Here is a 12,035-nt window from a genome sequence, read left to right on the forward strand (position 1 = left end):
TTACCACAATATGGTTAACACATCCATCACCACACAGTTGCTTATTTTTTTTTAATGTGTGGTGAGAATCTTTTTTCATTTGATTGTGTGTTATAAACATCTTTCCATGATTTATTTATTTTAAAAAAAAAGATTTTATTGGGGAAGGGAAGCAGGACTTTATTGGGGAACAGTGTATATTTCTAGAACTTTATTGGGGAACAGTGTGTTTTTCCCCAGGACCCATCAGCTCCAAGTCAAGTTGTTGTCCCTTCAGTCTTAGTTGTGGAGGGCACAGCTCAGCTCCAAGTCCAGTCGCCAATTTCAATCTTTAGTTGCAGGGGGCGCAGCCCACCATCCCATGCGGGAGTCTAACCAGCAACCTTGGTGTTGAGAGCTCGTGCTCTAACCAACGTAGCCATTCAGCCACCTGGGAGCTCAATGGCAGCTCAGCAGCAGCTCGTTATCTTCAATCTAGTTGTGAAGGGCACAGCTCACTGGCCCGTGTGGGTCAGAGCTTGTGCTCTAAGCAACTGAGCTATCTGGCCTCCCTCATGTTAACTAATACAGAATAAGTGGTTGGATTATATTTCAATGTGTAGCTATACCACAATGCATTTTTCTCTATTATTTAATCTATATCTTGTCTGTTATCAATGGGGTCTTTCCTGACCCCCATACTTAAAATTCTAACAAACCTTCCTTTCCTGTCTCCTCTCTGTCTTTTATTTTTCTCTATAGCATTTAGCACCACTTGATATACTACATTATTAAAATTTATTTGTTCATTGCCTAACATACTCCATTAGAATGTAAGCCCCATGAAGACAAAACATTTTTTTTTGTCCACTGCACTTATACTTGGTGCTTGGAACAGTTCCTGGCACACAATTGGTGCTCAATAAATATTTGTTGAATTAATGAATTATTTGGACTTTTGATGAACCTACTGAGTTTTTTATTTGCAATAATTTTGTTATTATGTATAGTCTGTGATAAACACCCTGGTATATAATCTTCACACACTTGTCTACTTATCTTCTTAGGATAAATTCCAAGAAATGAAATGGCTGAGTTAAAGGGTATGCACATGTAAAATGTTGATTCATGGAGCTAAAGTACCCTTAAGAATGTTAAATTCTACCAATGGCATGAGATTGCTAAATTCTCCACATCATCAGTAACACTGGGTTTTGTGTTTTTTGTCTTCCCTGTCTGACAGGTGAGACATAGTCTTATCGCTGTAACTTGGTAGTTGAGAATGTGACTCTGGAGCCAACCTGCTTGGGCCTGAATTCTGACTCAGCCACTAACTGTGTGACCTTGGGTAAGTCATTTAACTTCTCTTCCCTTAGTTTCATCTTTGGTAAAGTAGGGATAATGATAGCACCTATTTCATGGTGGAATAAATCAGTTAATCCAAATAAAATGCTTCAATTAGTAACAGATGGGACACTCAATAAATATTATTTAATTTACATTTCTTTGAATATTAAATATTGAATATCTTTTCAAATGTATTTTGGACATATATAATTTTCTTTGGATTACTTATTCATGTCCTTTGCACGTTCCCAGTAATATTTTCCTAATAATTTGTATGAGCTAAAGGGTTGACTATTGTATGTGGTACAGAATTGTTCTCTGTTTGTCATTTGTCTTTCAGCTTTGTTTATGCAATTCTTTTTCTGTCTGGAACTTTTTCATTTTTAGGTAATCAAAATAATATTTTCCTTTGTAGTTTTCTTTGCTGCTAGGCCAGTGTTTAGAAAAGGCATGCTTTGCTACCTCAAAATTATAAACATAGTTACTCATTTATTCTCTTCAAGTAATTTTTGTGTGTGTATTTTTAAATCTTTAAGTCTTTGATCCATCTGGAATTTATTTTGATATGAAGACAGCAGTTGAGATGTAGCTCTATTTCTTTTCAGTTGGGTAGTGTTTGAAGCCCATTTATTGAAGAAGAAGGAGCAGGAGCAAGAATCAGGAAGGATTCTCTTTCAGGAGAATCTATTCTTTACTCTAATTTGAAAGTAGGATATCCTACAAACAACAGATTTCCATTTCAGAGAATAAATGTACTGTTTGGATTCGGTCAGTAGCCCAAATTCAGTAGAAGCTGTGGGATGAATATGCTGTATAAAGCCATTTGGAATCAGAACTCACAACTTGACTTTAAGTGATGAGACTGCTGTGCTCACTGGTGCAGTTCTCTCCTGGCTCTGGAGGCTCCTCCTAAGTGGATCCTAATTTGGGGACTGTTTTGAAGGGGCCGTTATTATTTTGGAATGATAAGTTCTGTGTTGTTAAAAAAACAAGTGAAGTGACTGTAGCAGATATTTCCTCACTCCAGCCTGGGGGTTATTGAATGGTAATAAACTCAGTGTTCTAGCTTTGCCTTCATTACCTCTTTCTGGAACTCTAGTCCCATCCAGTTTCTTGCTTCTGACTCAAGACAGAGGGAGGATGATCCTTCTATAGGAACACATCCACATATCCCATGGCAGCTCCTATCTGCCAGAGATGAAGAAGGGTCGCTGATTCTTACATAGCGTACATTACGTGCCAGGAACTGTCCTAAGCATCTTATAACTGCTTTTTATGAGGTAGATGCTCTGTACTGGGTTGAATGGTGTCCCCCCTCCCCAAATTGATGTCCATCCAGAACTTACGAATGTGATCTTATTTGGAAATGAGGTCTTTGTAGATATAATCAAGTTAAGATGAAGTCATACTGGTTAGAGTGGGCCCTAATCCAATGACTAGTGTTCTTATAAGAAGAGGGAGACACAGAGAGGGAAGATGGCCAAGTGAAGATGGAGGCAGAGAGTTATGCTGCCACAAACCAAGGAAGGGCAAATATTACTGACAAGCACCAGAAGCTGGAGGAGGCAAAGAAAGATTCTTCCCTGAGAGCCTTCAGAGGGAGCATGGCCCTGCCAACACCTTGATTTTGGACTTCTAGACTCCAGAAATATGAGAGAATAAATTTCTGTTGGTTAAAGCCTCCCAGTTTGTAGTATTTGTTATGGGTGCCCTAAGAAACCAGTATATCCTCTTATTATCATCTTCATTTTTAGATAAGGAAACTGAGGCCCTAAATGGTCAAATACTTGGAGATCTCTCCAGGCCACTGCTTTACTGTCTGGGCACTTACTCTGAAGCTTCTGCTGTTGCTGTTGTCAGCTCTCCACCTTCAGCCGTCAGCTTCTGGTAGCACTGGGGCTGAGCTGCTGGAATGGCTCCTTTCTCTAATAGCAGGCACAGCCTTTCTACATCCTTGGCCACTTCACACGCGAAAACGGCAACTCTTCCCAGGAGGCTTCTAGCTGTAGCCTGATCGTTTCACTGGCCCCATCTGAAATCAGGCTTTCATTTTTCATTTCCAAGCAGTGTAAGAGAAATGTGGGTGACATTTGGGGAGAGGGTCACTCAGCTTCTTCTGGCAATTGTTTTTATGCTTCTCATTTCTGGCCTGCTACACTTCCTAGAATTTCTGTTAGTCAAGTCTTGTTTTTCTTTATAGCTTTCAGGATCTCACACACCCCTCACATAGCACATACCCTGTTCCCACGAAAATAAGACCTAGCCTGACAATCAGCTCTAATACGTCTTTTGGAGCAAAAATTAACCTAAGACCCAGTCTTATATTATATTATGTTAGATAAGACCCAGTCTTATGTTATTGTAAAATAAGACTGGGTCTTATATTAATTTTTGTTCCAAAAGATGTATTAGAGCTGATTGGGGAGACACAGTAGCACAGTTCATGGTTGTGAGCAGACAGGAGCATCTTCATGGTAGTTAGCTGTGAGAGCCCTGCGTACCTGTTCTTTTTCTTAAATTTTTAATTTTTTTTATTGGGGAATATTGGGGAGCAGTGTGTTTCTCCAGGACCCATCAGCTCCAAGTTGTTGTCCTTCAATCTAGTTGTGGAAGGTACAGCTCACTGGCCCATGTGGGAATCGAACTGGCAACCCTGTTGCTCAGAGCTTGAGCTCTAACCAACAGAGCCATCCGGCCACCCCCCTGGTTACTTGTTCTTGATGAACTCAACCCACCACAGTGCCTCTCCCCTTGCCAATGGCAGGGGGTTGGAGGGGGAGGGGATACGGGTACTCTCTGACCCAGCTCATCTCCCTCAGTAGCTCCTTGTCTGCCCATGGTCTCTTCTGCCAGCATCCCAGAAAAGGTTTCCTTCTTCTGAATCCTGTTATTGGCCGCAGAATCTCGCTTGTTTTCCAATATAGACCTTTGCCTTGGATCCTGCTCTTATTGTCAGCTCCTCTCACTAGACTGAGCTCCGGGAACTCAGGAACATACCTGTTTTGTCTGCCGCTGTATCCCAGGACTGAGCAAAGACCTGGCACTTACTAGCTAGCCCCTCAAGAAATGTTTATTGAATGAAGAAATGAATATTGACTTTGAAGCTTTGGAATCCTGGTGTTCCTTGCTTCTTGTTGAAGCCAAGGACCAGATTAAGAACTTTAGAGGTCTAAGCAATATAACGATTATGATGTCCCTCATACTTTCAGCCCTCAGTATATATTTCACAAACAATATTAAACACAAAAGAAGTATAAGGAAATCTGGCACAATATAAGGAAAATGATTTTTACCATGGTGACTACTTGGATAAATATAAAATAATTTAAAACATTTTTTGGTTATTGTCTCTGCTTTGCCTGTTCCCTAAACACAGGCTGTTGGATAATTCTGCCGGGACCAGCCCCTTCCTCACCTTGGACTTCGTCTTCCTCTTTATTCCATCTGCTGAAGCTGCCAGCCAGCCTCTTTCACCCCCCAGGCGTGTCTGGCTCCTGAGACCCCATCCTGGGCTAGTGCCCTGGGCTTCCTGGGAGCTTGCCAAGAAAGTCGAGTCGAACATGCACAGTGCTAAGGAGTGCCTCTGACTGAGAACTCCCGTGCTGAACTGGGATTTATAGTCAGCATAACACATTGGGCCAAGTGATTACACTGAGACCGTTTTTAGTAGTAATAATCTGCTTCCTGATCCTACGTGTGGAAAGCCCTCCTCTGGATTACTGAAAGAAGTCAAGATGCAAGTTCACTGTGCCTCCTGTATTATTCTGGGCCTTCCTGAGACCGTTCAGAGAAGTAAGGGGGGGATTCTGAAGTGAAGCCCAGGCCTCCTACTGGCTGTTCCAGGGCTATGATCATAATCAAAGCCGGTTGCTGCTTGATTCCAGAGTTTAAAATAGTGTTGGAAACCTCCTGGGGAAAAGAGCACCACCGTAACCTCTTGGCTAAGGAAGTGGTGTGTGCTGACCAGAGCAGAAGGGGTAGCTAAGGCTCCCAAGTTCTATTCTGGACCTGTTGATTTGTGGTGTGACATTCAGTAATCTGAGATGATGTCCTGTAGTTCTGATGGTTTTCTCTTCTCTGCGCAGAGAGTGATGTGGCTGTGCTTGCAGGAAAAGAGACCAATATACTGGGCCCCTGTCCTCTAAGAAAGACTCACCATTAGATGTTCTTCCTTTCATTTGAATTTCCAGGTTCCTTTTAAAAATGAAGGCTCCTCCCTCCCCCACCACATACACACGCAGAGTAAATATAGGAACCCAGCAATATTCACAGTTTACTTGAATTCATTTAATCAGAATTGCTTTCCTTTTAGCAGTGTGATTAGATCAGCTCTTTTAAGGAATGAGAACTTTGATAGAGTTTAGGAAAGGAAGGAGAGGTTTGTGTGCGGCACATAACCTTGGCCTTGGACAGCCAGAGAGTAACATGAGGGCAGCAGGTACCTGATATGCTAGATGAGGAAGAACAAACTCACATCCCTGGAGAGCCAGGCATGTATTAGATGCTTTTCATATGTTTATTATTTAGTTACCATAGTGCAAACCAATGAAGTACACCATTTTTGCACACGGGCAAGCTGAAAGTCAAAGAAGTTCTGTAATTTGCCCAAGGTCAGACAGCAAATAAAAGGCTGAGCTAGGATTTATTTTGCCTCAAGTATGTCCAATTCCAAAGCCCATGCTGTTTTCACAGAGCTCTTCTATCTCTGACAAGATTTAGCAAAGGAGGGTGGGCAAAATAAGAGAAGATGGGGAGATGCCCCCTTTCTCTACCTCACAGTTTTGCTTATTGAGCCCTGTTTAGCCAGAGCATCCTGTTGATAGCATACTACCAGGTTCTATATATAGAGATGCTGCAACAACATATGTGGGCTGTAGGAGAGGATTGAAAAAAGCCTTTGTTCTTTACCTCTAGGTCATCGTTGCAGTGTATCCCACAAGTGTCAAAACGTCACTGGTAACTCTGGTTTATTGCTTAAGAGGCCCCGTTCTATCATCCAAATAAAATCTGTTGATGTATCTCAAGGAGTAAGCCATGATGGGGGCAGAGGTGAGGGTGTGGTGTGCCCTTACTGCATGTGCTGGAGCTGGTGGCACCTGTTATGTGAGTGACTACTGTAGTGAATTATTACTGAGTAAACAAGAGGTGTCTCTCTTTTGCTTTTCTAAGGGAGGCCAGATGGCAGTGGGTGTTGGCCCAGATCCAGGGGAGCCTCGCCTCTGGTCTGGCAGAGGAGACAGCTTGAGAGTGTCAGGTGATGGAATAAGAAGAGATAGGACTGGTCTATCAACTGGTGTAATTTTAGGGGCACCAAGAATGTGTCCTGCCCCCTCAAAGACTGGCCTCAGCTATTTCCTATTGCTTGGAATTCCACAAGTGAAATTTCTTTTCTCTGGTTTAAGTCTTTGAGACTCTATTAAAAATGAAGAGACTCCAGGAAATGGTTTGATTATGATGCATCTTTGTCATGTAAGTAGAAGTGTGATTGAGTTTATGAGATTGGTTACTGAGAACTAGACTAAGGCAAGGGCCAGAGAGGAGAGGGCACTTTGCCCCCAGTTGTAGGAACACAAGGGAGACACCATTGAGTTGGAGATAAAGGTCACTAAAGAAACACTGTTTCCTTCATAGTTTTGTCTGAGAAAAAAAGTAGCAGCTGAAGGTAGTAGGGATGGAGGCTCTTGCTCCCAAGGGGGGTGGGAAGTAGAGCGATTTTCCACCAGTGCGCTGGGTGTGCAGGCACGGTGTCGCCTGGAACAGCTGACAGACAGAATGTAATAAGGAGCACAGAACCTTTGGGTCTGTGGTTTGCTGTGATGTCCTCAGACAGGACCGTCACAGATTTTAGGAAGCGTGAGAGAGCTTCGCAGAAATGATGTAAAATGGTGTCGTAAAAGAGACAACATGGGCAGGGCACTTCCTCAGTGGCCACTGGTCATAGACAACTTCTGGTCTTGATTTCCCAATGAGCTGTGCTGAGATGGGGCTTTACCGGAAAGCAGAAATAAGCCATGTCAAAAGCAATGACAGAGCACTTGGGGTGTCCATACAAAGATCCAGTTCCCCCTTGTCCACTAACTTTGTGAAACCAAAGTAGCTAATCCAGAGGCTGCCAGCATAGCACCTATAATTCAGATCTATAACATTTTTAGCCTGAATTCCTCCAAAGAGAGTGAGCCTTCCAAGTTCACTGTTCATTTTTTATTTTTTTCCTCCCCAAGCCATCAAATCTCGGTGCTTTCCCAGCTCCTTACAGTGGGGTTCATGTACGTTCTTCACGCTCAGGCTTCAGCTGCTACTCGTCCACATTCTTATCCTAAGTCTAGAGCATTTCCTTTTGATCAGACTTTTGGTTTCATTTACGCCTCTGGAGTTCTTACTCATTTCTTCCCGCATAGTACCCTAGAGGGCTATCCTAGGAATTGACTCTACCCCTCACCTCCTAAATTGGCAGGGTCTGGAACTTATTCCTACTGAAATCAGCACAACTCTGTGGCGGATTCTGGATGTTCCACATGCCTTCTTCTTTCCCCCACCACCATAGCCCCATACACAAGATCTAGTGAAGGAGCTGGATCTGCTGATCACCAAGATTTTGGAGCTAGTACCCCCCGGGGAGTCTCCTGGGCATGTGTCCTGTCCCTGAGAGACAGCTCTGTCCACCAGTCTCCGCCTCCCCTGCGTGTCACCTTCGGCTTTTTCCTAAGAGGCTCAAGCTGTGTCCAGTCGCCCTGCCTGGACCCCCAGCCCTGTCCAGGACTACAGCTCTGCTGTCACACTCTCACCAGGGGCGTGGCCCTTGCTTCCCAGCCTCTATTAGGCCAGGTCCCTTCTCTAATTCTAAAGCCTTTTCTAGCATCTAGGCTTTGGTAGGTGGCGTCCTTCCTGCTCAGGCACAGGTCTCCCAGTGTTGACCACCCTGAATCCTGCCCACTACTTTTTGGGCTAATTGGGTGTCATACTGGTCTGTCCAGCTGCACTTCCGCAACAAGGCTCATAGCTGTCAGGGCCCTGTCTTGAATTTCATTTGAGTTCTCCAGCTGCATGTACTTCAAAAAGAACTTTAAATATGCATGTCTAAAGCTCCAAAAGGGAGATAGAGAATATAACATTTTCCAAACTTTTTAACTAGAGAACCATTTTTTTTTTCTGAATTTTACAGAATGTGGAGTTTGGTGGAGCACAGTTTTGGAAAATCTGAGCCTTTCTCCCAAAGGAATGGATATGAAATGGAGGAATTCCTGGTGAAGGTAATGTGACAATCAGTAAAAAAAATTCTTTGGGGGTAGGAAGTCTTTCCTTGTGCTCTTCATTGAACATTGCCCACTGAACAGCTCCTGTTTACTGTCTCTGCTGGCATGACACCATTATTGTGTGTCTGCATAAGGCCAGTTCTGACCTGGCCTGGAGCTGTAAGGTGGGGAGGAGGTAGGGATTCTCCGTTCTTTCTCCCACATCTGGATCCTCTTCCCTTTTCCTGCATTTGAAACAGGAAGTGGTGATGGGGTGGTGCATTATGGCCACAGACATCATCAGCTTCTGAGTCCAAGGAAGGAGGGCTTGTCTGAGGCTTCTTTCCCCACATTTGTCCTCTTCTAGGATTTCTCTAGCACTTCTTGGACTATTTATCTCAGCATCAGTCTAAGTCTCACTGGTAGTTTAGGATTTTGACTTTACATATGGGGATCAGTGCCAAGTAGGATGGAGCCCATTTTTATGGAAAGGGTGTGACGTTACATTTTCTTTTACTTCTCTTTTTATTTTATTTTTTATTTTATTGGGGAAGGGGAACAGGACTTTATTGGGGAAGAGTTGTACTTCCAGGATTTTTTCCAAGTCAAGCTGTTGTCCTTTCAATCTTAGTTGTGGAGGGTGCCGTTCAGCTTCAAGTTGTTGTCCTTTCAGTCTTAGTTGTGGAGGGCGCAGCTCAGCTCCAGGTCCAGTTGCTTTTGCTAGTTGCAGGGGGCGCAGCCCACCATTCCTTGCGGGAGTCAAACCAGCAACCTCGTGGTTGAGAGCCCTCGCTCCAACCAAAGGAGCCATCTGGGAGCTCAGCGGCAGCTCAGCTCAAGGTGCCATGTTCAATCTTAGTTGCAGGGGGCGCTGCCCACCATCCCTTGCGGGACTCGAGGAATTGAACTGGCAACCTTGTGGTTGAGAGCCCAGTGGCCCATGTGGGAATCAAACTGGCAGACTTCGGAGTTAGGAGCACGGAGCTCCAACTGCCTGAGCCACCGGCCTGGCCTATACATTTTCTCTGTTATGAAATACCTTTTGTTTTATAGCTCCTGGGCAGTCCAGACTATAATAACTTTTTTTCAACCCTTCAGTGGAAATAAACTCATGCTCTGTGACCAGGTTAATTTTGCAGGCAGAGAGCCATTTAAATCTGGTAGGGTGGGTCACCAAGTACCAGAAGCTCTGGCTGGCATAGGTGGTAACCCGAGAGGAAGCCAATCACTTCCTCTTTATGCCATTCCCATTCAGAACAGATTGGAAAAGACTACTTGAAGCCGATAGAGATCTCTAAGACTCTTGATGAAGAAATTACTAGGTCTCTTTGAGACTCTGAGGTATGTGTCTTTACTGTCGTGAGTAAGATCTTTAGTTGGCTGATCTTTACTCAGTTGGCTGAGCTAATCATAAAATAAACTAGACAGGCTCAGCTTTGACCCTGCCCTTAGGTGTGATGTTCTTTGAACATCCAGCAAGTACCATCCTCCACCCACAAGCCCCATCCTAGGGGCCTTGGCCTATCGCTTTGGTCCATTTCTGCCACTTCCTCTGAAAGACCATGGTTTTAACTATGAAAATCAGGGAGTGAGCTGACATACAGAAAGGTGGAAGCAGGGCTTGAAATGGGCATTTAGAGATCTTAAATAGAACCCCTCAGATATTTGGTCAGTCTGTAGGCACTTAGAAGTATTAGTTGGCCTGTAACAACAGAAGGCCTATTTTCCCCTACTAGTCTTTCCCTAATAGGCTCCCTACATAAACGCATTTCCTAAGATTCTGTTTTTAGCTCTCTTCTCTCCCTCCCTGGTGTCATTTATGCTTATGGTTTTCGCAACCACTAATATGTCAGAAACTCTTAAATCTCTATCTCCAGTCTAAATTTCTCTTCTGAGTTCCTGACTCACAGTGGTCAAACACTGTTGACATCATAACCTGGATGCCTCTTAGGCATTTTAAACTCAACCTATCCAAAGCCAAATTCTATTCTTTGTCAAGCCACCTCCTTCTCTCCGTCTCCTATTCCTTCCTATTTCTACTCCTCCTCCTTTGTTCTTTGACTTAGGAGCATCACCATCCAGGGTCATTAGTAAACTTGTTTCTACATCACTGTCTTATGAGGTGTGATCGAAAAATATGGTGAATGTTTCAATAAAAATTTATTACAGTAAAAGACACGTTGCCATTAATTCTCCTCAAAATACTCCTCCTCACTTCCAACACACCCATCCCATCATTCTTACCACTTTCTGAAGCAGTTCTGGAAGTCCTCTTTCGTGAGTGTCTTTAGTTGTGCTTTCGAGGCTGCCTCAATGTCCTGAAGCGATTCAAAACATTTTCCTTTCATGGTCCTTTTGACTTTGGGGAAGAGCCAAAAGTCACATGATGCCAGACCCAATGAATACAGTGAATGAGGACACACATAATGTTTTTATTTGGCACAAAATGATGTACCAGAAGCGATGTATGACATGGAGTGTTGTCACGATCGGGGATGAAACCATTTGCCCATTTCTCAAGCTGTTTTCTATGCACGTCGTTTCTTTTATTTTAAAAAAAAATTTTTATTGGGGAATGTTGGGGAACTGTGTTTTTTTGCAGGGCCCATCAGTTCCAAGTCAAGTTGTTGTCCTTCAATCTAGTTGTGCAGGGCACAGCTCAGTTCCAAGTCCAGTCGCTGTTTTCAGTCTTTATTTGCAGGGGCGCAGCCCACCATCCCATGTGGGAATTCAACCAGCAACCCTGTTGTTAAGAGCTCGCGCTCTAACTAACTGAGCCATCCGGCCGCCCCCGCACATTGTTTCTTAAACACTTGTAAAGACACTCACAAAAGAGGACTTCCAGAACTGCTTCAGAAAGTGGCAAGAACGATGGGATAAGTGAGTTGGAAGCAAGGGAGAATATTTTGAGGGGGATTAATGGCAATATGTCTTTTACTGTAATAATTTTTTAAAATTTAAACATTGACTGTATTTTTTGATTACACCCGTATACTATTACCCCACCAGAAATTTAATAGGCTCTGAGTATAATGTAAGATGTTAGGATGTGGGTGGGTGATTTCCTTCCATCTTTCTTCCCCTCTCTCCCTTCTAGGTTGTGGTTCTTGTCTGCAAGGCATCTATCGTTGAATTTCACAGAGCAATTAACATATAGAAAATAAAAACCATAAAGAACAATTAAAGGTTAAAGTGAGGTTCAGATTCTAAGTAAAATGGAAGTTCTGGAAAGGAAGTATCCAAGTTCTAAAACCTAGGGAGAAAGCATCATGGAAGAGGTGAGAGTTGACCAAGAATATCCTAGGTGGGGTAGGGATCAAACAACCTCTTTCGAAGCATGCGGCGTGGAGAAGGGATGGGGCATATGACCCTCAACTTGTTTCTTTTTTCTTTTTTCTTTTTTTTAAATATTTTATTAGGGATGGGGAACAGTACTTTATTGGGGAACAATGTGTACTTCCAGGACTTTTTTCCAAGTCAAGTTTTTGTCCTTTCAAT

The 12,035-nt window shown here is 43.3% G+C and overlaps 1 long non-coding RNA gene across 3 annotated transcripts in view; it reads left to right on the forward strand.

The window, feature by feature from the left end:
• The window catches only part of LOC308505831, an 89,057-nt gene that overhangs the window by 23,911 nt on the left and 53,111 nt on the right, over nucleotides 1-12,035 (forward strand). For all 3 annotated transcript variants that reach the window (XR_013994627.1, XR_013994628.1, XR_013994629.1), the window contains exons 2-3: nucleotides 1,202-1,306; nucleotides 8,468-8,555. This is a non-coding gene — a long non-coding RNA (uncharacterized lncRNA). The remainder of the gene's footprint in view (nucleotides 1-1,201; nucleotides 1,307-8,467; nucleotides 8,556-12,035) is intronic.

The sequence above is a fragment of the Rhinolophus hipposideros genome, assembly GCF_964194185.1.
Source record: "Rhinolophus hipposideros genome assembly, chromosome: 12".
Classification (NCBI taxonomy): domain Eukaryota; kingdom Metazoa; phylum Chordata; class Mammalia; order Chiroptera; family Rhinolophidae; genus Rhinolophus; species Rhinolophus hipposideros.